The 23,939-nt window shown below is 38.2% G+C and overlaps 1 protein-coding gene across 3 annotated transcripts in view; it reads left to right on the top strand.

Moving 5' to 3' along the window:
- The window catches only part of ADD3 (adducin 3), a 92,148-nt gene that overhangs the window by 21,192 nt on the left and 47,017 nt on the right, over positions 1-23,939 (top strand). For 2 of the 3 annotated variants that reach the window (XM_021536286.2, XM_021536289.3), the window contains exon 2: positions 12,549-12,594. The exons of the other annotated variant lie outside the window; for it this stretch is intronic. The gene's annotated coding sequence lies outside the window, so the exon portion shown is untranslated. The remainder of the gene's footprint in view (positions 1-12,548; positions 12,595-23,939) is intronic. 3 annotated transcript variants of the gene reach the window in all.

The raw sequence follows: 23,939 nt of genomic DNA on the forward strand, positions 1-23,939 counted from the left end.
GCAATGTCATGAAATAAGATTTTACACTTGCTGAAATTTGTCATAATAGCATAGGCAGTGTTACAAGGAATTTCTTAGTACCAGGCAAAGAGGACAGCATTGGTTTCCACTCCCTCCTTGGCATGTCCAACCTGGGCATTCTCATCTATTCAGTTTTAGCCCTTCCTTTGAAAACCATGATTTCTGCATGGTTTTCTTGCTGTGTTAGGAAGAAGTAGGCTGAAATGAAGAAAATCCTACCTCCTAAACATGCCTGGAGTGTGTTCTAGGACTCATTTCCACAGCAGGCATTAGGAGGTTTGTTCCTTGCTCTGGGTATGGCTTTCTTCCACTTTCTTAAGCTGGTTGTGCTTCTCAGCACAGGAGCTTTTGAGTACAGGCACACTTTGTGGATATTTTGGATACAAAACCAATCACACTTTGCTTGAACAAAAGTAAAGTATTGAACAAGTTGGGGTTTTTTATGGTTTTGGGTTTTTTGTTTTTAGTGTTTCTAGCAGGGCAGTAAGAGGCAGTCTCTTTCTGTTTGGAGAAATACAGTTCATCTCTTTTGGAATAACTCATAGCGTATGTTTGGCCAGCAGGGAAAAAATGCTTCATTATATTTTTTAAATATATATCTCTCTATATATATATCCCACTGAATACAGAAGGTAATCTTAAGAAATCGTGTTCTTAACAAAGACAAGATCAAAGTTACTTGATGTTTCCATGTTGTGTTTACAGCTAAAACCGTTGTTCTGATTTGCATTCAGAATGATGCATGTGACAGGCCATTATCTGGCTTATTCAGTGTGTATAATTAGGCATTTAGTTTCTTTTCCTTTCACAGTATCTGTGCAGATTTTAAAAATTTGAAGTAAAAATTATCTGTGCACTTTGATACAGCATTTGCATAATTAATTTGAGAGGTTGGTCAGAAGGCTTTATTCTGAAACTTTTGTGCCTAAAATAGGTTCCATTGATTTATGGACAGAGATGAGTATTGATGTGTGTTCTGCAGTGGAATAGCATAGTGGAAATAATACTCCAGCCTATGGTAATATATTTGGGATTTCAGGGCTGGGCTGTCACCTCTGGCTGTCAGGCAAACAGTTTTACTCCTACTTAACACTGAGGTTTTGAGGTGCATCGATGTCTTCCTTCTGAAAAGGAGAGCTGTACAAAAAGAATTCACTCCCAAACCAAGAGAGCAAACCAAGAGAATTCCCTCTCAAATTGAAATTAGCCTTACTCAAACACCTGTATTGAAACTGCTTTAGAAACATTTTATTTTCCATTCCGGATCTGGTTTTCACTGAATGTAGAGCACACCTGGATTTATATTGAAATGTGAATTTAAAGTAATTTTATAAAACAAACAACAAACCCTGTGTATACTCAGAGAGAAATTGTGTTGCTGTGTTTTGAGAATGATGGATAAGAAGAGTTGTTTTCCTTCTTGCAGACAGGTACACATGTGGAACCTCTGTTGCTAAGCAGTAAGGTATGTGGCTGGTTGATAGGATGAATGTTTCATTTCAGAGAGCACCACGTACCTCAGAAGTTTTAAATTCTCCAAGGAATTCTGATTATTTTGGCCTGGAGAATCTCATCAGCTGGAGTTCCCTGGTGTAGCTGCCCTTCTTGCCTATCTGCATCCTGAGTGCAATCCCTGCACGTAGCATGTGGCACCAGCTGGGAAGAGCTTCCAGAGCAGCCCCATGCCATCAGGTTAGAGAGATGCTCTCCAAAGTCCAGTGCTCACCACAGTGGGGAAACCTGCTTGGCATTCATGGTGTAGAAATCTCTCTTGAAAATCAGCACATTTTATCTGACCCACTTCAATTTCTTCGACAGAAAAGTTTTCTGCCTCACTAGTTAAAGATTTGTTTTTCCTCTGAAAGAGGAACCACGAGATGCGGGCAGATTTTCTAAAAGTCACAGCAGAGCCTCTGCATGCCTGAAGGAGCAGACTATATTAAGTGCCAGCTGTATTATTTTTAGTGTCTCCCTGCACTGCAGTTGAGAGCAGTGGCTGTGAGCTGGTGTGCATCCTGCTTACACCTCTGTGCTGTCCCTCAAAGAGATGAGTGCCTCACCAGCTCCATTGCTAATTCAGGATGCCAAAGATCCAGTCCCTTAATCGGTTTGGAGTTTTGCTTCATGTGCCTTCTTCAGCTGATGCTGTGTTTGCTACAGAAGCAGCACAAACACAGAAATTTTGTCCCTTGGATTCTGCCCTGTTTCCTTAGAAACTAATTTCATACCATAGCTGCAGACTGAGCATCAAGTCACTTCTTGTTCTCTCTGTTAGAAACATGTAAAACCAAATTGAGGCAAACTGAGTGCAAATATATTAGTCCTCACTTCTTGGCAGATTCTTCTCTTCTTTGCAGTGAATATTCTCCTACTGATAATTTTTCAGCTTGGATGCTCTAGAGAACAGGGCCCATTAGGCTGTGATTGCTATTCCTTTGATTAAAGCTGTGACGAGTTATCACTGCTGGAAGAAAAACTTATTTTTAGTAGTTTGCATAAAACATTCAGCTTGTGTCTCAATAAAAGGAAGTTCAGAGTTGCCTGAATATTTATTGTCCATTTCTTCAAAAGAAAAATAAAATTTGCAAAAAAAATTTTTTGCAAAAATATTGCACATTTTGCAGGAAATTTGTACAGCTTGAAATAGAGGGAGAGAACTCCTTTGTAGTAGAGGACTGATAACAGATCTCCTGGGGTTTTGTTTCTGATAAGTAATTTGGCTGTGCTTCCCTAAAGCAGAGATGTTGCATCTTCACAACACTTCTGCTACTTTTAATGACAAACTGTGTTTATTTGCTCTGCTGGTCTTTTGAGTTTTGGAGATAAGAACAAAAAAACTGGGAAGGGACAAGGTTGAATCATTCTAGAAACTGGCATCTTTAAAAGAAAGCAAGCAGAATGTGGTAGTGTTTGGGTGCGTTATTTCAGTAGTTATTTTTTCATGTGGGCATATTCATTACATTTTTAATTCATTGTTACCTCTCTGCTGTGTATTTCTTGCTCTTATGTGGCTGTGGTATGCAGCCTGCCATTGAACTTCTAGTCCTTGGTATTCCAGCAGAGCTGCTGACTGGACAAGAAGATAATTGACTTGATCATTAAAAGTCATTATGCCTCTGAAGGGTAACTTTGTTGAATTGAATTCAGAGGTTCAGCTTGAAAATAAACAACAGTAGGTAGTTCTTTTAAAGCAAACACCCCTCAAGAAAGGTATTTTTCTTCCTATTAAGTGTTTTCTAATTAATGTTACATTGGCATTTTTCCCTTATACAGGTATTAAATTAGCTCATTAAACTGTATTAATATTTGAAATTAGTCAGATGTTTGGGTCAGGCATCTTCAGAAGCATTGGGGCTCTTCAATTCCTAGTTAAAAAGCTAAATGTCAAGCATCACTCATTGCTTTCATTAATTTTCCATGTAACTAAGACACCAATCTGGCTTTCATTTAAACTTGATGCAGATTTCTGGTGCATGTCAAGTGGAGCAGAGTAAATCTGCATAATAGCTTTTAATGATAAGCTATAGTTATAGACTACCTTTGATCGAAAGAGATAGTGTGCCCTGAAAAATAGGGTTATAAAATACTAAAAGGCAGACTTATACTGCAGCTCAGATAAAATAAAAAATAGGTGGGGTTTAAGGACATGTGGTTGAAAGTAAAACCAGTTTGAAGTAGTTTCTTGTGTTCTGCAGTTTGTGCTTTTTCAGCAAGTTTCCTCAGCACACTGGATCAGCAGTGTTGGGAGAGAGGTTGCAGCACAGATAGTTTGATGAAAATGCAATTTAGAAAAAATGGCATGCTCCTCTGTCCTGGAGGAGCCAAGATGGAGCAGTCATTGCCAGGGGGAGGAAAGCCATTAAAATGGATACAAGTTCAAAAGTAAATGTTTGTCTATGTTCCTTTTAATATTTGTCTCTGATCTTAGTTTGGCAATAGTTCATTTTATTTGCAAAGCTGTCACTTTTACTGTCTAAGTAAACACTTTGGTACAATTACTTCTATCCTAATCCATCATTCATGAACTTTCATGCTGGTTGTAAGGGCTTTTGTGAAGACAGGGTGAAAACTGAGGGGGAAAATAGTAATTTCTATTTTAATTTTTTTTTTAAAGGCAGCACTAGGAAATGCTAAACAACGAAGTTGTATGACATCAGTGGAACTCATGAGGGAGATTGAGTGGAGTCCCCAGAGAGAACAGTAATTTTTTTGAAAAAATAAGAACTTAAAAGATAACTATGGAGACAAGACAGAAAGATAGTAAGGAGATTTTTTTGTTCATGAGCAAGTTTGACTTTCTTCTTAGTAATGTAAATACAGTCCAGATGGCTGGAAAGTACAAGATGCTCCCAGGGGTTAGGGTGGAGGTTGGCTGAATTAAGCTTTGCAGAAGTCAAAAGTGAGCAAGTGAGATAGAGAGTTTAAAAAAATAAAACTATAGTTGATTTTGATCCTTTCTCAGGTTTGGGGGCTGAATTGACTGTTTCATGAGCATGATTAAATAAAAGAATAAATATAAAGAGGCAATGTTTCTGGTTCATAATGTCATTATAAAGTAGGACAGATACTGATGAAAACCTATTTTTCTTTCACCAGTGGAGTTTGTAAGCAAATCATAACCTCAACTTCCAAATGCAGCTTGTTCTAATAAATAAAGGGCTTGGTATTTCAGTGATGAGGAAAAGTGTTTCAAGATCTTTATGAACATTATTAGCTTTGCACCAATAATTTGGTGTCATGGATCTGGCTGTGGCTTTATCCATAAGTTAATGCTGGAAGAAAAGAATATCATACATTTGAGGTTTATGTTGTGAATCATCTTCTGATCATCTGTTGTCAGGCAAAGATTCCTTGTGGTGCTTTTGTCCTGCCCTGATGCAACTGGGCTAATTGCCCTGCTAATCACGTTGGGAGAGTGGGGGAAATCCTCTCCAGCCTCCTCAAACTTCAGCTGCAGGTCTTCACTTTCATTTCCACCATTCTCTTCCTGTTTGCAGGCACAGTGTGAGGGGAGTTCTGTCAGTCTCAGAAAGAGCTGCAGAATGCCAGTAACCTTGCTGGGAATACTCAGAAGTCATGTTGCTGCAGTAGAATGGCAGTAACACTTCAGCTTCAGAACTGAAAGACAAAACTGTATGTGAGGGCAGGTTAAGAGGTGCTGTGGATTTGATGGCTTGCAAAATAAAACCAAAAGAGCATTAAAGTAAAAAGTGAGAATAGAAAGGAATCAGTGTCTGCTCAGGTGGTTGAAGCATCAATTTAACAAGAATCCCTTCTTAGTAACAATGTCCTGTATGGACATTTTTAGGGCTGATGTGAAAAAGGCAGCTTGCAAAAAGAATTGCTGAGAAATTAAACAGAGTAATTGCTAGGTCTTGCTTTTACTTTATAGGAGAAAACATATGGAAAGAGTCCATATGAATCTTGCCTTGCTTTGTATCCTTAGGCAGACCACTACTGTTATACCAGTGTTATAACTGAATATTTAAGTGCATTTTTTACTTGCTAATCTAGTGCAAATGCAAATACCTGAGTGAGTTGAGAAGTTGGTCTTGTTTCCTTGTGTGGGAAATGGAACCCAAGGGAGCAGTAGTCTTGCTCCATGAAGTGCTCATTCCTTTCTTGAAGCTTTGAGGCTGTGTGGGGTCTCTTGGGCAGAGGAGGAGGTGGGTGGTCTGTGTACAGCACCAAGAAGCTGCTTCCAGTTGTGCACTTGAGGTGGTTGGCCAGCACAATGTGTCTGGGCAGTTCTCATGCCAGGAGTTCACACTGCAGTGGAAGAGGAGGAATGGGCTGGTGGTGCAGAAAACAATGCAGAGGTAGGATGGCAGAATGGACTTGGCAAGGGGTGGAGAGTAGGAATTCTTACAACCGTGAGTAGTCTTGGTGCTTTGGAAGGAGTGTTTATTGCTAGGAGTGGGATCCTGCAAACCACAAGGAAGGAGTGATTGGAGCTGATGGTTTCTGGTGAGAAACCAAGAGCAACTTTGAAAATTACCATTATACATTAGTAGGGTCAGAGGATAGTAATGAGACAGTAAAAGCTAATGGGTTGAAGTTGACACTGAGAGATTGGTAGAAAATGTGAGATTTTTGTCTTGGGGAGAAGAAAGCAGGAAACCCGCGTTAACAAAAGGTGAGAAAGGAGTCACGCCAGGCCTTCGCATTTCCTTTACTTCTTAAAAAGGAATGTAAGATATTTTTTTTCTTTCAGGACTGATTTAAAATCTGGGAAGTCTGAATACAAGAATATATGTGGAGTGAGACAAAAAAAGAAGCAAAGAGGGGGAAAAAACAGGTTTGGGGCATTAAATAGCATCTGAAAAATGCTAGGTGTCTTTTTCTTCACAGTTGCCCAAACATAGCTTGAAAATTATTTTACTTAAATGGATTTGGTGTAGCTTTAACCTATGTTTTTTTATTTTTCATAAGGAAGGTTAAAGGAGCACTGTCTGCTTCCTCTTGACTGGCTTTGTGGAGTTGCAGTTAGCACTTGGTTTGACATACCCATACCTGGAAGAGATGCAGTATATTACACTATATTAACACACACCTTCTCTCATGCCAGTCTCAGCAGGGACCTCACCTCATTTGAAGGGAGCAAGGGGAGCAGAAGTATATAATGCAATATAGACTACTTCTCTGAGGCCAGTTAGAAGGTCTGTTGCAAAACTGTACCCAGCAATTAGATAAAGCTATTCAGATGATTTCTGACAGTGTCATTTCCCATTGCTTGTGTTTATGTGAAAATAAAATACCCCACCTGAAACTAGTTTTATTCTTGCTGAGAAACAGTCATTAAGATAGATACCAGACAGCAACTCAATTCTTTACAACACCAAACTGTTGAGCACTGGGCCTTTGTAAGTGGGGTTTATCAGAAGATAAAGGTAAAGTGAAATAGCCAGTATTACTATAAACAATAACCAATAAAGGAAGTGTGAATTAACACATTCATTTTCATATGTATTTATTTCAGTCAGAAATCATAATTATAAGTTTTCTATTACTCCTCAATAGCTTTGATTTTTCTAATAGCAGTCTCTGCTTCCTTATCAGCACCAAAGCTTCTAGTGATTGTACTGCTAATTCAACTTGAGTGTGGATGTTGCATTAGTTTTGCCTAGTAGTTTCTTGCTATTCTGAATATGCATCTTGGTGCAGTGACTGTAGGAAAAATTAAAAATGAAGCATGTATTTTAATGAAAACCAGCAAATAATTTCTTGCATCACTAGGTATTACTATGTTCTAATTATGGTGATTGTGGTTTGCTGTTACTACTGCCTCGCTTTACAGTCTGCAGAGTTTGGGTAGTTCTCTAGCAACACCAGGGAGATTAAATTGAAAAGTTTTTGGTGCATATTTTTTCCTTAGGATGTTGACAGCAATAAAAGTAAAAGATAGTTTTTGATTTCTGTTCTAAATCTCAGCACACTTTGATGTATCAGCTGAAGGGTTTTATTATCGAGTTAAGATAAAAACTGGAAAAATAAGTTTTGCTGTACTATTATAATTAAACCAAGCTGTTTCTTTGTATAATTTATGTTTAGAGCTTCAGAATCATCTAAACAGGAGGGGAGGTTTCACATGTTTGTAACTTCAGAAGAGTTGAATTCTCCAAGACCAGCAGTGTGCTGTGATGAAAGGTCAGCTTTTGAGAGTTCGGTGGGCATCCCTTTGAAAGAAAAGATCAAGAGATGCAGCAATTTAAATAAAGCCTAGCTTGAAAATTTTAGCTACTGGTTTAGTAACTTCTGGTAAATGGTTTTGTATGTGAAAATATTATGGGATGTAATGGCTATTTAATCATTGATGATCTCAGACTATGAAAGTGCAGAATTGACATGTTTCATTTATGATTGTGGCCTCTTCCTCTGTGGAGCCATTGGAACCAGTTTGTTGTCAAAGCCTTGTGGCTCTGTTTGGGACACTAGAGCCATATTCATTCTCCTTTTAGAAGAGCATGGAGTATTTTCCTATGTTCCCTCTTGAATGGGGAATTCCAAAATTTGAAATCCTGTCAGAGTGGTTTCCTTGACTACAAGAGTAATAATCTCTCTGCCATGGATTGTAAACACTTCCACACTAGCAAAGTCTTTTTATGTCTCTATCTGAAGTTAAGACATTTGTCTGTCTTTTCTACCATCCAAAATTCTTGACTTTTTTGGCAAACTAACTCCATAAAGCTTTGTCTTTCATCGGCTTTGCTTGTTTTGGTTTTTCCTTTTTAAAACAATTTGGTCTCTTTGTAGCACATTCCAGTTTTGTTCTCCTTTTATGACTTGTTCCTCTTGCTTTCCTTCAGCTTGAATTGAGAGAATTTAGTGCAATTGTAGCTCTGGTTAAAATCTTGCCTTAATTGAGTTGCAAATATGCAATGACATATATTGGTCAGGGTGCTGATGTAGCACCTTTCCCATTCCGAGTACCTTCCTGAATTCTGACAATACTGGGTTTTTTTCAGTTGGCTATGTTCATTTATCCTGTATTTCTCTCTTCACAGTATGAAGGTCAGCACAGAGTGTAAATTACTTTCTCTGTGATAGTGACTTGTTAATTATTTGTCAGGGAAATTAAGTCCCTTTGTAAGTCCTGTCTTGCCTTTCCCTTGAGGCGTCTCTGATACTTGGTCTCCTTGTGCAGAGTCTAGTAAAATGTCAGTTCTGAGAACCATTGCTGTAGAGATACACAAACATTTCCAGCTTCCTTTGGAAGGATTCATGGTATCAGTTGTCATTGCTCAAATAATCCTAAATTAAGAAGGTGGTGAGGAAATCTATCCATTAGATATTACATGGGATGTCTTCTAAGGTACAAAGAGTAGCACTGCTTTTCCTTTAACTAACTCAGTTGATTACCAGCCCGTGATTCTGTGCCATACCTGCCTTACTGTCAGGGAATATATCTTGTTACTGATGTACTGAGTTATGGTTGGGGATAGAGGTCTGTTTCAGGTTGACAGGGATGCTAACAGCACTTAGGGGAAATTCAACAAATAAGTAGAAGATGGTGGTTTTGTTAATCAGAGGTGCTAAATAATTAGACAGAAATTCTCTCTGTAACACCTAAGAAATATGTTTTTGTTAAGTTTCTCAGGTGCTGATTTATAGTAAAGATGTCTTGTCGCCCTGTTATGACAGTTCTGTATTCTATTATATCATCTGTTTTGTATGCTGAGTGCTGAGAATGGAAAAGATGGAAACATGGTTATATTGTCAGTTGTTTCCAATGAAGAAATCTCTGTTTGGTGGAACTGTTTGCATTCCTGTGGTCAGCAGTATAAGGAAATACCATGTTATGAAAAATTCCCAATTGTTTCCTTAAGGGCTCTTAGAGTTGCACAATCTTTTGATGGTTTTGTTTGTAAAAAAAAAAAAAACCAAAAAAAACCCCAAAAAAACCCCCAAAAAACAAACAAAAACCTTAGTTGCCAGCTCTTCAGTTTGGAACTCAAAATTCTCTTAAATATTTACTAGAGCTTTGCTTTTATGCTCAAGGCTTGGATTCAAACCAGAAGTGTATTTTCCTAGTGCACACTGATCAGCCATTATAATATGAGTAACTGAAGAAGATTATAATTTCATTCCAGAGCATGTTTCTTTGGGATATCCCAACAGTTTCTGGACTATCCATCACTGTGATTACTCATAGTTTCTGAATGCAGCTCTAAAACATTACTTTTCTAAGAGAGGCAGAGGTAGCTCTCAAGTAACCAAGTGGCTTTTGTACTTTAATTCTCAAGATAAATGGTATTTCTGACACACAAATTCTTTTGTCTTACAGGCTGAAGCCCACATTTAGCACTTAATTTGTACTTGCATTTTCAATATCCTGTTAGGATTTGTGTAGTGTGTCTGATTTCTGACATATGTGATTATTTAGATGTATTGAACTTTTTTTCGAAGCTGTTCTTGTTCAATATCTGTCTAATTGCTGTCATCTCTTGAGTTAAAATTTCTTTTCCTAATTTATTCATCCAAGAATGTATATTGTTGTTGTTTTCCCTGATCTGAAAACTGATTCTGAGTTTGTTCTTTAATGTGTGACTGTTACTCCTTCCCAAATTTTCTTTTTGCCTTTCTTGATATGATCTGCATCCTTTGTTATATAATTTTATTTTGGGCACAGAGGCATTTAACTGATGAACAAGAGCTGAGAATGTGACCTAAACAATGCAAAGTGCAGCAAAGACATTTCTTGATGAGTGCCTGTGTCAAAATTTCTTGCTCATACTCCAGAGTGGGTAGAATGGGATGGAAGACCCTGGTGGATGAAGCAGAGGGAATTAAGTCATAGCACTGAATGGCAGAGTAGTTTGATAATTTTTACATATTTTGTTGTTGTTTTAATCATGAGAATTTTGAAGTGGGGAGGGATGAATAGCTTGTGAAAGTGCATTGAGTGGTAATAGGGAGAAGGGATGTGAAGTAGAAGAAAGAGATTGTAATGAAGAGCATGTGACAAAGGACAGGGAAAAAATTGCTCAATAGCATATTATGTTTGCAGTGCCACAATTTCTGGCTTTCTCCCACAGTACCTCCTTCTGCTGAGAGCTGTAGGATCTCTGACCTCTGCAGTGCCCGGAGGTGGGGACAGAGCTGAGCAAGCTCCTTGCTGTCCTGGGGCTGTGCTGGCCCTCCTGGGAGGGAGCTGTGCCACTCTAGGGGAACTGAAGTGGTGTCAAACACCTCCTCAGAGGCATGGGCACCTCTGCACACCAGTGCTACTAGACCTGGAGCTGGAAAATTGGAGAGACTGAAAAATTTTCCTGTCTGTGAGTGGTCTGTCAATGCCCTCTGGAAACAGTAGCTGCTAGCCTGGAAGAGTCTCTTCTTGCCTGTGAGGGCTACGCTTAAAATAACATATCAGGAGCTTGCGTAAAAATAGTGTTCCCTTATCTCTAACAGTGTGAAGTAGATGAAAAATAAACTGTACTCATGCCAAGAATAAACAGTCACGTTAGAGTGTTTAAATTCCTGATGCTGTGAAGTACTCACGTTCTAGCATGGCATTTTGGTGCCAATAAATTTCTTCTTCTTTCCCCACTCACTGCCTTTGCTTTGTGGGCTCTGCCAGGGAGCTGTTGGCAGGACAGCAAAATAAGCAAATATGCCCAAGCCCCACAAAGAGCACCTAGACAGAGAATTCTGCCCCCTAAATCTGTGTTCCTGTCAGTCTTGTGGCTGTCTACCTGTATTACACCCATAATACTTTATATAAGTGCATCGTTCATTCCTAAATGCAAACTTGCTGAGCAAGGCATTGACTTTATATAAGTAAATAATTCAGGGAAAATAGACAATTTGAGCAATAACAAGATGCAATAACATCTTATTTTTACTTCTCTTGGAATTTTGTTTTTTGCTTTTGAGTATCTTGTAATCACAGTGTCTTCCAGTAATTTTGTATAATTCTCCTTGCATTATTTTTGTGCATATTGGTTTTTTTTTGAAATCAGTTCTTTATTCCTGAAATTCATAGAGCACACTGAATAATTCAGCTTTTAGTGCTGATAGGAAATGGGATAACCAGGCTCCTGAAGTGTTGAAACTGGTGAAGTATTTGTAGTGTGATATGCTGAGAAAACCTAAGCAGTAATGCTTGAGAATACGACAGTGAAGTCATGAAAGAATAAAAAGGTAAAGCTGAGAATGGTTGAAAGAGTCTGTTACAGCCTGATGAATTTGAATGGGGTAACAAGTTGGTGAGAAGTACCAGCCTTGCCTCATGGTAGGCTGAGCTTAGTGTTTTCACAATGCATAAAACTCTAATTTCACAATGCATAAAATGTCTAATGTCTAATCTATAGATCTTAGAAAATGTAGTTTATTTTGTATGCATGTATGAAAGGAAGGAGTCTGGCCCCTGTCCCCCAGGAAATAACTGGGTTTTTTTTTGGTGGAGTAGCTGAGAGAAAAAGGAAGGTGATGGAAATAATTTGTCATGTTTGACTGAAGCTAACTTGTGGACAGAGCCTGTGAACACAAAAGAAGATAGAAGTAAACAATTTCTATTTTATTTACTCGTTTTACTTTCATGTTAGAAGATGAATGTGGGGGAAAACCCATTGGTGCTCAGTGGTGGGAAAGGGTCAGAGCAGGGCGGTTGTTTCCATAGGAGTTCTGGGCACTGGCAGCTGTCAGTGCTCGAAGGGAGATGTTGTGTTCCTGTGCTGTGCTCCTGTCCCAGCTCAGGGGCTGCTCTGGAGTTCAGCTTCCTCAGGGCTGCAGGAGGAGTTGTGGATTGTGGCTGTTATGCTCTACTTTAAAAATACAGCAGGTCGTCTGGATTTTCTGAGTTGTAACCTGAGATTTCCAGCTAGGCACTCTTAAATGAGACTTCCCTTAGAGATTTTGTTATATGAAAAATGCATTATGTGACAACAAAATACAATGTAATTCAATGAAAAATTCTGAAAAGGGGTTCAAGAAGCTAGATGTCATGTTAATGCTTTTAGTATACAATATATTCCAGTAGTATTGAGAAGCCTACCAGGAGTCAGTCCTGTGTTTTTTCTGTTTTACAGGTCAACTGTATTACTAGAGAGGAGGAGAGCTGTGGAAAAACTCAAGGTACCTAAAACATTTTACTGCCTGAATTCTTGCTGTGTTCTAGTGTAACAATATTAAGGGGGAAAAGGGAACTGAATCATTGAACTGCAACTTTTAAAGTGGTTTTATTAAAAAACACAGACAAAAACTCCCATCACAATAATTTCATTAATGTTGTGCAAAATACTTCTGTGGAATGAAGTTTTACCTCAGCTTTGGTGTGTGTGCAAGAGTCTAAACAAAGCTGCATAACACTTGCTGTAAATATATAATAGAACTGCATTGACATAAGGGTACTGATGTGTCCTGCAAGTTCCAGCCCCAGTGAGGTGGATATTCCCTCTTTGTACAGTGGGGTACAGGCACCAGCTGATGGTAAATATCATCAAAGACGAGTGAGTGTGGTGATTGCAGCTTTGACTTTCTTCAGGGCTAACAGCAGTTAGCTGCTCTGTGTACAGTTCCTAAAGATGCAAAAGGAGTGGTATGGAGATGGCAGAACCTGACAGCAGCCTGGATTCTACAAGCTGGAACTGGGGATTCTTTTATACATTTTTCAGACACGTTTGTTAATGTCTTACAAGTGTATCTGTGGTATAGATAACATATATTGTGTTGTGGTCTTTATCTTAATAGGAGCAAACACTCTTACAGTGGAATATTTTAGGGATTTGAGTGCCTAATCTCTTATCTGAAGTATTTTTTGTCTAGCACTCTTTTCTACAGCTCCCCAGGTCTTTATTACAATAAGACGGTATTATAACTTGCATTTTCATGTCTGTTATGTAACTAAAAAGACTATATTAAAATAATCTTGTTGCTAGCACTTGGATAGGGTTCTTTTGAAAGGTTTTTCTTAGTTGGAGAAAGTTTTTCTCCTTTCTTTGCTGTGAAGTATTATCTGTGAGATGCTACATGTACCTTGCAAATGGAAAACTATGAGGCTGAAGCAAGGAAGAAGTCAAAATATTATCACTTCATCAAAATAGAAAGACAATGGCTTTTAGTAATAAAAGCTCATTTTATACTTCTGTGCACTTCAAATTGAGAGGAAATGAGCTGCCTTCTTCCACTAAGAGTGCATCAACTTGTTACTTGTGAGTAGTGATGTGGTGAACTCTGGTCCTTTCTGTCCTGTTGATGCTAAGTTTGTGTTGTTTGTAACTGTGTAGGTTGCTTGTGCCACACATGCAAAAGCAGTTTGCTACAGATGAGAGTAGAGTTTATATGGAATTAATTTCTCAAATTTCTACTATAAATACAGCTTTTAGAGATGAGTTACATTAAGTATTTGTGATTGATGGAAAAAATAATTAATATTTTCTTTTAATTTGAAGAGTGTGAGAATTTAAAAGAGAGAGCAGCTCAACTTACGCTCCTTATGGTCCTGGTAAAAACAAAATGTGTTCACTTCTTGACCTGCTGGTGGTAGTTATGTTTATGTGGCAGGTGATACAAAACTACTCACATCTGTTATTTGGACAGAATTGAAAATACAGGAGAGAAAAACTGTCTGCTGTCCAAGAGCACAACTAACAGTGTTGTTGTCATTGATACGTTCATCAATAATGCCTCTTATTTCAAGAAACTGGGTAATTTCTTGGTCCTTTCACTTTTGCTTTAAGATCATTCAGATCATTGGCTCCACCTTGAAACTGAAGTCTTCTGTGATGCTTAGGGTATTTAAAATATAAGATGTTTACCTGGGATCTTGGGAGACTGCTAGACATGGAGCCCCAGTGTGGCTGCATTCCCTGCAGTGTTGGACTGGCTTCTCCTGCAGGCTCCTGGTAAGATGAGAAGCTGGCAAAAAGCATAAAAAGGAATTAATGTGTCGCTGGAAAAAAGATACAAGGGACTCTTAGACATTTTATCTGGTGTCTCCAGTGCTGAAGGAGAGGTTTCTATCTCTTTGCTCATTTTAGACAAGAGATTTTACTCTTGACGTATTTTTGCCCCTCACTGTGCAGAACCTGTCAAATCCTTTTCCTGACACTTTCTCCCCCGTCAGTCCCTCAAAAAGACTTCAAAAGAGATTTTTCCCAACTGCAAAAGGAACCAGGCATGGCCTTTTTAACTCACCCTGCATTTGAAGCATTGATAAGTTACATGTGGCTGGCTCCAAACTGCTAACTTTCCCAGCCATTTAAAAAAACACGGGATATGGTTTTAAAGGAAACTACAGGATTGTTCTCCCTTCTTTGCAGTTGCCTTTGTTTAATATGTCCCAAGAGGCTTGATTCTTTTCTGTCAGAAGCAGTGAGAATTCACTACTGTCTTTCTGATTAACACATATTGAAAAGAAATGTCAAATTTTTAAAACTTTTCCATATGGGAAGGGTTTCTTTATTCATAATCTGTGTCACGCTCTTTAAGTTGTAACTTTCTTTTTCTTTAATGCCTTTGGATTATCACTATTTGGAGGTGCCCTAGCAGAAAGAAAAATATTATTTTTAGAACTTGAGACTGAGTAAGAGGAGCCTGGAATCAAAATCTACTGTCTTGCATAATGGTTTAAACCTGCCACGGAGTTTGGCAAAGGTGTAGACTGACAGGTCTTTTCCATGAAACGTGGTTGGGGCTTCATCTTTAAAGACAGGGTATGGCTGAGGACAGCCCTGGTTCTTTTAATAAGTGTAAAGCTTGCTTGAAAGGCAAGGCTGAAGATGAAGAAGAATGTAACCTGGGGAGTTTTGAGCTTATTCAATAGTTCTAATCTGATGCATCTCATTATAATGGTGGGAGAACATGGAAAAACAATGGCCTTTCTATTTCCTGTTCTAAGGAACAATCTAAAAGTAAACTGTACAAAAATACAGTAAGATGCAAGACTAACATAAATCTGTTTTCCAGTCTATCACCTGAATTGTTTTTTCTTTTAAAAACAGCAATAAAACCCCAAGACCTCCCTGAAATATAGATAATATCGCTGTATTACCCATTTAACTTGGCCAAATGAAATCCAGCATTGTCTCTTAGTTGTTGGGAAAGCTGCGCTCTCTTCATGTTGTCCCACATGGTTTGTGTGAGGAGAGCTTGGATCTTGAACTATTGAACCTTTCAAAGGATTTGTTGGGGCTGTTTTGAAAACAGAACTCTAAGATTCAGCAAGTTGGTAAAGTTGATATTTCTTTTTCAATGTCTCTCCCTCTGATATGAAGCATATTTCTAAGCTGCAGCTAGCATTACTCATTTAGACTTTTAAAATCCCCTTACACATAAGACTGAGGAAGAGGTCAGAGTTGGGCAGAGCAGAACAGTTGCCAAAGTATGTTTGCATGTTACTAGTGTAGAGTTGACTAAACCTTTTGTCTGTGCCCTACTGAAGCCTTTAGTGTCTCATTCCTGCCAGACACACACACCCTGTTTTCCAGGATGGCTGCAGCAGCTCTGCTGAAGGTCATATTCCTAACTAGGCTGCTGTAGTGTTGATGGTTTTGAGCCCCATGGCTTTCTAATCCTTGAGAGAGGCTAGATGTGTTTGTGGGACTATTTTAAGCATGCTCTTGAGTGCTTTCCTCCAACCCTGCCCAGTGCATCTTTCAACATTCCCTCTCCATTCTCCAAACAGCCCTCACTCTTCCAGCCCATCAAGGAGGAATTGGGATGAACATTAGCTCAAAATCCCTTTAGGCATGGTGTTTCCTAGGGTCAAGCAAGGGAAAGTGTTTAATAAGTGTTTACTCCTGAATGTACAGAATTTCATGCAACCATGGCAAAATTGTCTTCTCCATCTTCTGTCAGCTACCAGCCCTGATGGAACCATGTTTAATCATCCTAGAAGCCTGGGGTCCTGTGGTTAAATGTAAATTTATTGTTTCCTCTGAGCCCCATTGTCAGTGAACTTCCTGATTTTGGTGCTGTTTAAGTTGCCCAGATGTGGCTCTTCAAATGTCAGTGACTGTAGATAGTCCTTTCTGCATGAATGATGAAACAGAATGTGTGACACAAGTGTATTTCTGCCTTAAATTCCTGTTTCCAGTAAAAAGAAGTTGTCTTGCAGTCTGATAACAAAGACAAAATTAAACACGGATTTGGAGTTATGCACATTTTGTACAATTATGTAATCTGATGGTTTTTTTCTCTAGAGAATCAATTTAAAGCTTTTTTTATTCCTAGTATGAGAAGTTTCAATGCATAGAAGTCTGAGTCTTTGATTTTATCTCACTAAATATTTGTAGTTGCAGACAGTAATATTTGTTCATGATGTATCTGCAATCTGTTTTTCTTGTTCGGATTGAAAGGTAGCCACAAAAAGAAATTGTGAAGATGATTTGCAATGAAAGTCCCTGCATTGGTTGGACTTTTCTTTCCTGTTGAGATGAACAAACTCTCTGGAACTCAGTTCCTGTTTACTTAGCTGTGTGGATGTGACAATGGTGTTGTATCTCCTCCACTTTTCCACCTTTCTCTGCTGGTGGTAGTGCTCGTGCTGAACTGAGCTTTTCACTGTGACCAGTTCACCAAAGCACTGGAGCTCTGTCCAGATACTCATAACAAATGAAATAAAATGTGAGATATATGTTGTGCAAGTTAAAGTAATCAAAGAGGGAAAAAAAAAAAAGATAAAAGGAGATCCTGTTCCACATTTATATAGTTGTTGCCTTTCTCTTGAAAAAGCACTTGCTTTGTGTGTAGCTCCTGTTGCTTTTAGTACATTCATGAAAGAGCTGTGGGGTTGTTGGTTGTGTTTTTAATCATTATTTTAAAAGCACAATAATTTTTAGCATATATTGTTGTTACAAAATGGAACCTGGTTCTCTGTAACCTCAGCACTAAATGATGATTGTCTTGTCTCAAAAGAGCCAAGCCTAAACATTCTCTGGCATATGCAAACTAAATTTGAGCACTTGTAGTGCTTCTCTGGAGTAGCTTAGAAGTTGAGGATGAGGAAGATTAATAATTAAAACAGGAAAACGTCACTCTAAGATACTTCCAGAATTGCTGCTATCCATAGCAGTAAGGAAAGCTTATCCAAATTCCTGCAACCTTTTAAATGTGAATAGGGTGCTTGAAGCAAAGATCCCAATTCCTCCTGGGGCATGCTGCTAATCCCTGAGTTTGTACAGAATTCTGTAGCTGTTACTTCTGCTGAGGATTTAGGAAAAAAACACTCAGGCTTTGCAAGACAGCACAGTTTTCGAAGGCTTTATTTCACTTATGTTAAAATACTGAATTGTTAGTGCTGCTTTTTTTTTTTTCCTTTTGTCTTTTGCTTTCTTTTCTCCATGTGTGCCTGTAATATGTTGAAGAGTGTTGGATTGCTCCTTGCTGTTTTCCCTTTCCGAGGTCCCTTTCATGGAAACAGTTTGCTGGCAGCAGATAAGTTTCTGTATCTCATTCCCAGTCAAATTCCTCACTCCATGTGATAAAGAGTTTCATGAGAGGCAGGAGGAGGAAGAGGACAGCATTCACAGTGAAGTCTCTGATTGCAGCAGGGAGCAGAGGAGCTTGGTGGGCACCTCCAGAAGGAATTGTAGGGAGTTGCTGGGCATGGGAGAGAAGCAATGGAGCTCTAGCATTCACCACACAAAAACCTTTTCCAGCTGACCCAAGGAGGCTAAGAGCTATCAGTAGAGATCGTTTTATCACATCCTGTTAATTATAAATTAATGAAGAACAGTTCTGCAAAGAGGAGCTGATGTAATTCTTCAGTTGCTTGTGACATGGTGATCAGATTTTCAGCTCTTTCTGTATGATGATGGAATTAAAGCTGGAAATGCTATTCAAAATTGCACACTGGTATATTTTAAATGATCAGGCTTATATATAACTGCAAGAGAACAGATCTACCTTAAATATTTTTTCCAAAAGATAAACTCATTCTATTTTGCTAGCATTATAGCTACTAATGAAATGGCTTTAAATGTGTCTCTCTACATCTACTACATTGTACTTAATGTTTTTTAATTGCTCCTAGGCTTAGGAATAAATATGTCCCTGACGACTTAAAGCTGCTGAATCTTTATAAAGCATAAAAAACCCAAATGTGGCTAGATGTGTGTGTTTATTGTGGAGGTTGTTGGATTTTATCAGGTTTGGCTTTATTAATCAGCTGAGTAGAGTGAATGAGAAATATGTGTTTAAAAACTGGATTTTTTTTCTAAAGTAGTTATAAACCTTGAAACTCACCCACTCAATACCAATTTAACTTAAGCAAGAGCCTGTGGGTTTGTGATTTTTTCCCCCTTCACTTATTGAGCTGTATTCAGAAATTACATCCTTAGCAAATGTTGAAATTTAGAAAGCCAGGGTTTTTTTTTCCCCCTCTGCTGAAGCTGGATTTGTATAACTTCTTGACAGTTCAGTTGTAGGAACATGAAGGTTTTCTCTGTCTGCTAATGACCAATGACTCTTCATGGAAAGGGATCTGTTAAATGTGGAAGTAAGTTTGTGACTTGGTTTTGTTGCGTGTCAGGTTAAAACAAACTCAGTCAAGTTCTTTGCAGCTGATGCTCCCCTAATTCTGCTCCTCCTGCAGAGCTTAGGCTGCTGAGACTTGCCAACACTCAAGTCTCTGCTGGTTATCAGCGTGGAGTGCTAGGAACTGTGATTTATGTTGTGCCATCTTAGGCTGAGGGGAGTCTTGGTTGAAGGGGAATGGGGTAAAAAAAATCACTAACAAAACATGAAGGTCTGATTTCTTTATGTTCCACATTCAGGAGCAGTTTTGCAGTGGTTGGAGGTTGCTGCTATTGCCCAGTGTCTACACCTTAATGTAGAAATAAGGAGGGTTTCATGTCAAGTTCAGTTTGAAGCTTGTCTATACCAGTAATTAGAGTATTTATCTTCATTTTAAATTCATTTTAATCATGTTTTTTTTTGACTAGCAGTAGTGCAGCTAAACAAATTAGTGAGTGAATTACTGAATGAAATGTGTTTATTCTCCATGGAAATGGACCACTTATACTTCACATAGGCTGTTACTTTCGATTGAGTTAATTCTTCTAATAAACTAAAGCAGTCAATCCCTCAAATATTACAATTAAACATCAACAAACAAATCCATCTGCATTCTGTTTGCAGTGTTTGAGTATGTATTCCTTAAAAAAAAACAAAAAAAACCCAAAAGCTTTGAAACATTGTAATACACAATACCAATAGTGGTTATACTACATTGAATGTATTCCTTGATGTTTGGGGCAGCAACTTGCTACCATGAAGATATGGAAGGAAGCAGTTTTGTGTTTCCAAAGCCTGTGCGTAGAAGTCTCAAACTTGCTGAAGGCAGTGACTTCAGAAAGCATCAGTGTTGCTCTCAGTACATTTGTGTCTGGGATAGCAAAGCTGTTCTTCCCTGGCTCCCAGGAATGTGTTTGTATGATTCAAGTTCACTGGTCTGAGCTGAGGGACTGAGCAGTGCAATTTCCCTGCCAGCCTTCTGCTGCTAGTCATAAAAATGAAAATGCTTGTTTATAAGGAAGTTAAAGCCTGCAGGTAGTAAAGTGGCTTTTTAAAGAATTAATTAGAAGTTGGATAAAATATATACCCATCTACTGAAGATTTCAAACTTTCTGTGTTTGCTACTCTTTAAGAGGCAAGGAGGGGTTTATAGCAGGGTTTAGGAATCTCTTAGCAACGAGAAACCATCTTTCAAAAGCTGAAGTTTTTGCTGAAGAAAATAGAAGGGGAAAAAAACTCCTCACAAATTAAATTTTAAAGTATAATAAGCCTGGCCAAAAGATATTCTGAGAAACTATTTGCTAAAGATACCAGAGACAACAATAAATCCTTTAAATTTAATCATTTCAAGTACATCAGGAATGAACATCCTGCCAGACAGACTGGAGAGCTGATGGATGACTGAACTATAGAAGAAATACATGGTGAAGATAGGGCACAGAAAAAAAGCTAAATGATTTTTATCCAAGTTGACTTTCCTGAGATATTTTAGGGCAGAAACTTCACTTTGTAGGTCTTCTTTTGAGAATTGGTCTCAAATTGAAATGTTGGTAAAAAGGATTTTTAGAACATAGGAAAAAAAAAAGTAGCAAATTGCCAGGAGTAGATACCATTTACCCAAGAGAGCTTACGGTAACCACCAGTGACAACATTGATCTGGCATCTGTGATCTGTTGCTTAAAATGGCTGTGAGATCAGAGCAGGAAGACAGACAAACACAATTTCAATGTATTAAAAGCATTCCAGGAATAGCCAGGGTACCACAGACCTGCAGGTCTGTACAGGCAAGTTGGTGTGTTTCATTAGGAACAAAGACCGTAAAATTGGTAAACACGTGGGCAAATACGTGGGCAAAAACTTATCTCAGGGTTTGAGAGAAGTACTCAAATGCATTTCAGATAGATGGCCTTTAACCTCGGGGTGGGACATGCAGTTATTTAGGTCTCATTTTCCTCCTCTTCAGCTTGCAGAGTTGAACTTGCTGTTGGTGTGAAATGCAAAAAAAACCCAATCATTTGCTCTGTAATCATAGAACTCTTTGAAAAATGTACTTAATTAACAGCCAGGAACAGAATACTATACCACAATGTTAATAATAAATAATAAATAAATTAGATGGACTTCAATAAATAGCGGGATTATAGGAAACAGTGGACTGAAATTAACTGTGTTGCCTCAAGATCATTGAATGACACATATGAAATAAAAATCTGTGACTGCTGATGTACATTAATTTAGGTGTAAATTTTGTTTAATTGTAGTCAGGTTCTGACCACAACATGTGGGTGAAGCTTACTTTGTGGTACCTGTGGCATTGTCAGTAGACAGACTCCTATGAAATTTGCCAAGTCTGAATTTTCTCCTGTCTTTGTATGTGACTGGCACACATCACATTGAATGTTTGTGACTCTTTCTTACATTACTGATAACATACACTTCTTGGTAAGAAGATATAAAATAAATAAGGTAAAGTGTCATATTGGCATCATACCAGGCTTCAGGAAAAAAATATTGTTTGGACTAAAAGCAGCTCCAAGCTTTTTCATGGCTAGAGCCTCTTTAAGGTACTTAATGATGGTGAAATAGCTTGAAAGTGAAACAGATTTACTAGACCAGCCAAAAGGCCTTCTCCAGCATCTGTCAGCTTTACACCAGCTTTGTACCAAAGAATTACAAAATCACCAAAGGTTACCAGAAAGGTGAGGTTGCTTACATGGAAATATTTTCTTTCACCAAATCTCTCCCTTAGGCTTGGGAGTATACACTGTAGATAAAATTATGCTATCCTCTTTCAAGCATAAAACATGAAGTTTGCACCATTTCTATTTTGCACATTGTGTCATATGGAAGAAAGCATATGTTTGTAGGTGGGTACTGATAAGATTGTATGATTTAGAAAAGTATTCAAAAATGCTCTCATCTTCACCATAGCTTAGTGTTGTGTGTTTGTCATGCATCATGGCAATTCAACCCTGGCTCATCTAACTGTCATATAAGGAGGAGAGCTTAAATCAGCTTTTACAGAATATATTTCAGTGCAGCACATTCAATACTGCAATAAACTCTTTATTGCCATGAATACAGCAAGGTGCTTGTAGTGGACTGATGGATGCAATGGGTTTGTTGTTGCCTTTGTTCCACTTTCAGCATGAACCATTAAAGGACTTCTACTATAAAGGAATGCTTTGTTTATTTACATGTCATGCTAACACTGAGATGTAGAGACTCTAGTACCACGTTGATATCAAGAAATGTGAGTTGTGCAGTGTGTTTGCTAACTTTTTGGCTCATTTTTCTTCCTTGACAGCAACAGTAAAATGTAGAAGTCAGTCTTTTAAGATGCACATTAGCTTCAAGCACTTCCTGAGGATGGGAAAGCCTTGTCATTACTTTAAAAATCATTTCTAGAACTCGTTAAACACTATTTCCTATTAAGCTTGTTTGCTTTATAGTAGTCTCCATGGATGAACATTTTTGTAACCAAATAAATTTATATTTTGGTCACAATAAAACATATCTGCTACTTTCCTCTGTTCTTCCTTCCTTCACTTTTCTTCCTTTTCTATTCCCTACATGTTGAGATTTTATTATTTTTTATTTTTTGAGGAATTGGTAATACATTTTTACTTAATGATTGTTATGTTGGCAGCTCTTGCACTTGGTATTCTGGAACCTTGTTTGTGCCTGGTGACAGTTTCTCACAGCATATTTTAGTCTACACTCACACTGTTGCCAGATCTTGGGATGTGCTTGGCACTGTGAGGTTCTTGTTTTATACTGTGCTGTAGCTCACTGATGAGAATTAATCTGAGAATTAATATGTGTTGCTGACTTGGACAATGTAAAATCACCCCTGGTTGTGAGATGCATAGAAAAGTGCATTACCTGTTGTGCAGGTGAATTGCAAGAATTTAATGAATTGTTTTCATATCTGCCACTTGGATTTTTTTCCCCTGGGCTAACAAAATAGTTAAGTGATCTCTTCTTATGTGTTCATTCTGTCCTTCCTGTAGCTTGTCAGTGTTTCAGAGCAGCACGTGCTTTGCATAACTTGAGATCTCTGCAATATCAGTGCCTGCTTGTAGTTTGTGTGCCTCTGTTGCAGCAACTCTTGGTCTATGGCACAGCCAATGAAGTCTAGATAATTACTCACTTCATGCCAGAGAGCTTAGTTAGACAGTGAATTCAAGTGGTGTGTAATTATCTGAAGTTAGGCAGAAAGAATTGCACTCTAGGAACTGATGGTTTCACTAATACAAATGCTGAACGTGAAGATGTTAAATGTCAGTACTCAGTAGATAATATAGATGATAAATGAAAACTGTTGCTTTAGGACTTAGGAATTTTTCTTTCAAACTGGGAACTTTTAGACATTGAGCAACTTTGTTCCTGATTCACATCTCAGAGAGAGAAGAATTTAAGTCATCCCAAGTGACTCACAAATTATTTAACTGTGAAGTATGAACTTCTCTTGCAAGTTCAGATGGTGCTCTTTATCCTTAACTATTATGTCTTGTAGGCATTTCTAGGCACACTCCAGCAAATGTGATATGTGTTCATATTCAGCATAAGTAAAACAATGTGCATGTATTGCAGCTGGATGTGAAAATTAGGGACTTTCTAAACCCCTTTTACATTCTCTTTCGGTGTGAAGTTCTTTGCTGTGTATCAAATCTGAGAGGTGTGCCCAGCTAAACCTCACAATTACTCACCTGTAAGTCTGGTTTGGGATGTAAGTGGTGTGTGGGCTTGGAACCCTCTCTGCATCTGAATTTTAGCCTTAGTGACTAAAATGTATCTCCAGCTTGAAGCATCACACCTAAATTTAAATGGTAAATCCTTAAGAGCTGAAGAATTGTAGTTTATTTCTGGGATAGATCTTGCATGTGTTTAAGGAATACATAGATCTTGGATAGGTTTGCTTCACAAGAGAGAATTTTGCTCTGGAGAAGTAGCAAACAGAA

Source organism: Lonchura striata, chromosome 7, assembly GCF_046129695.1.
Source record: "Lonchura striata isolate bLonStr1 chromosome 7, bLonStr1.mat, whole genome shotgun sequence".
In the NCBI taxonomy this organism is placed as follows: domain Eukaryota; kingdom Metazoa; phylum Chordata; class Aves; order Passeriformes; family Estrildidae; genus Lonchura; species Lonchura striata.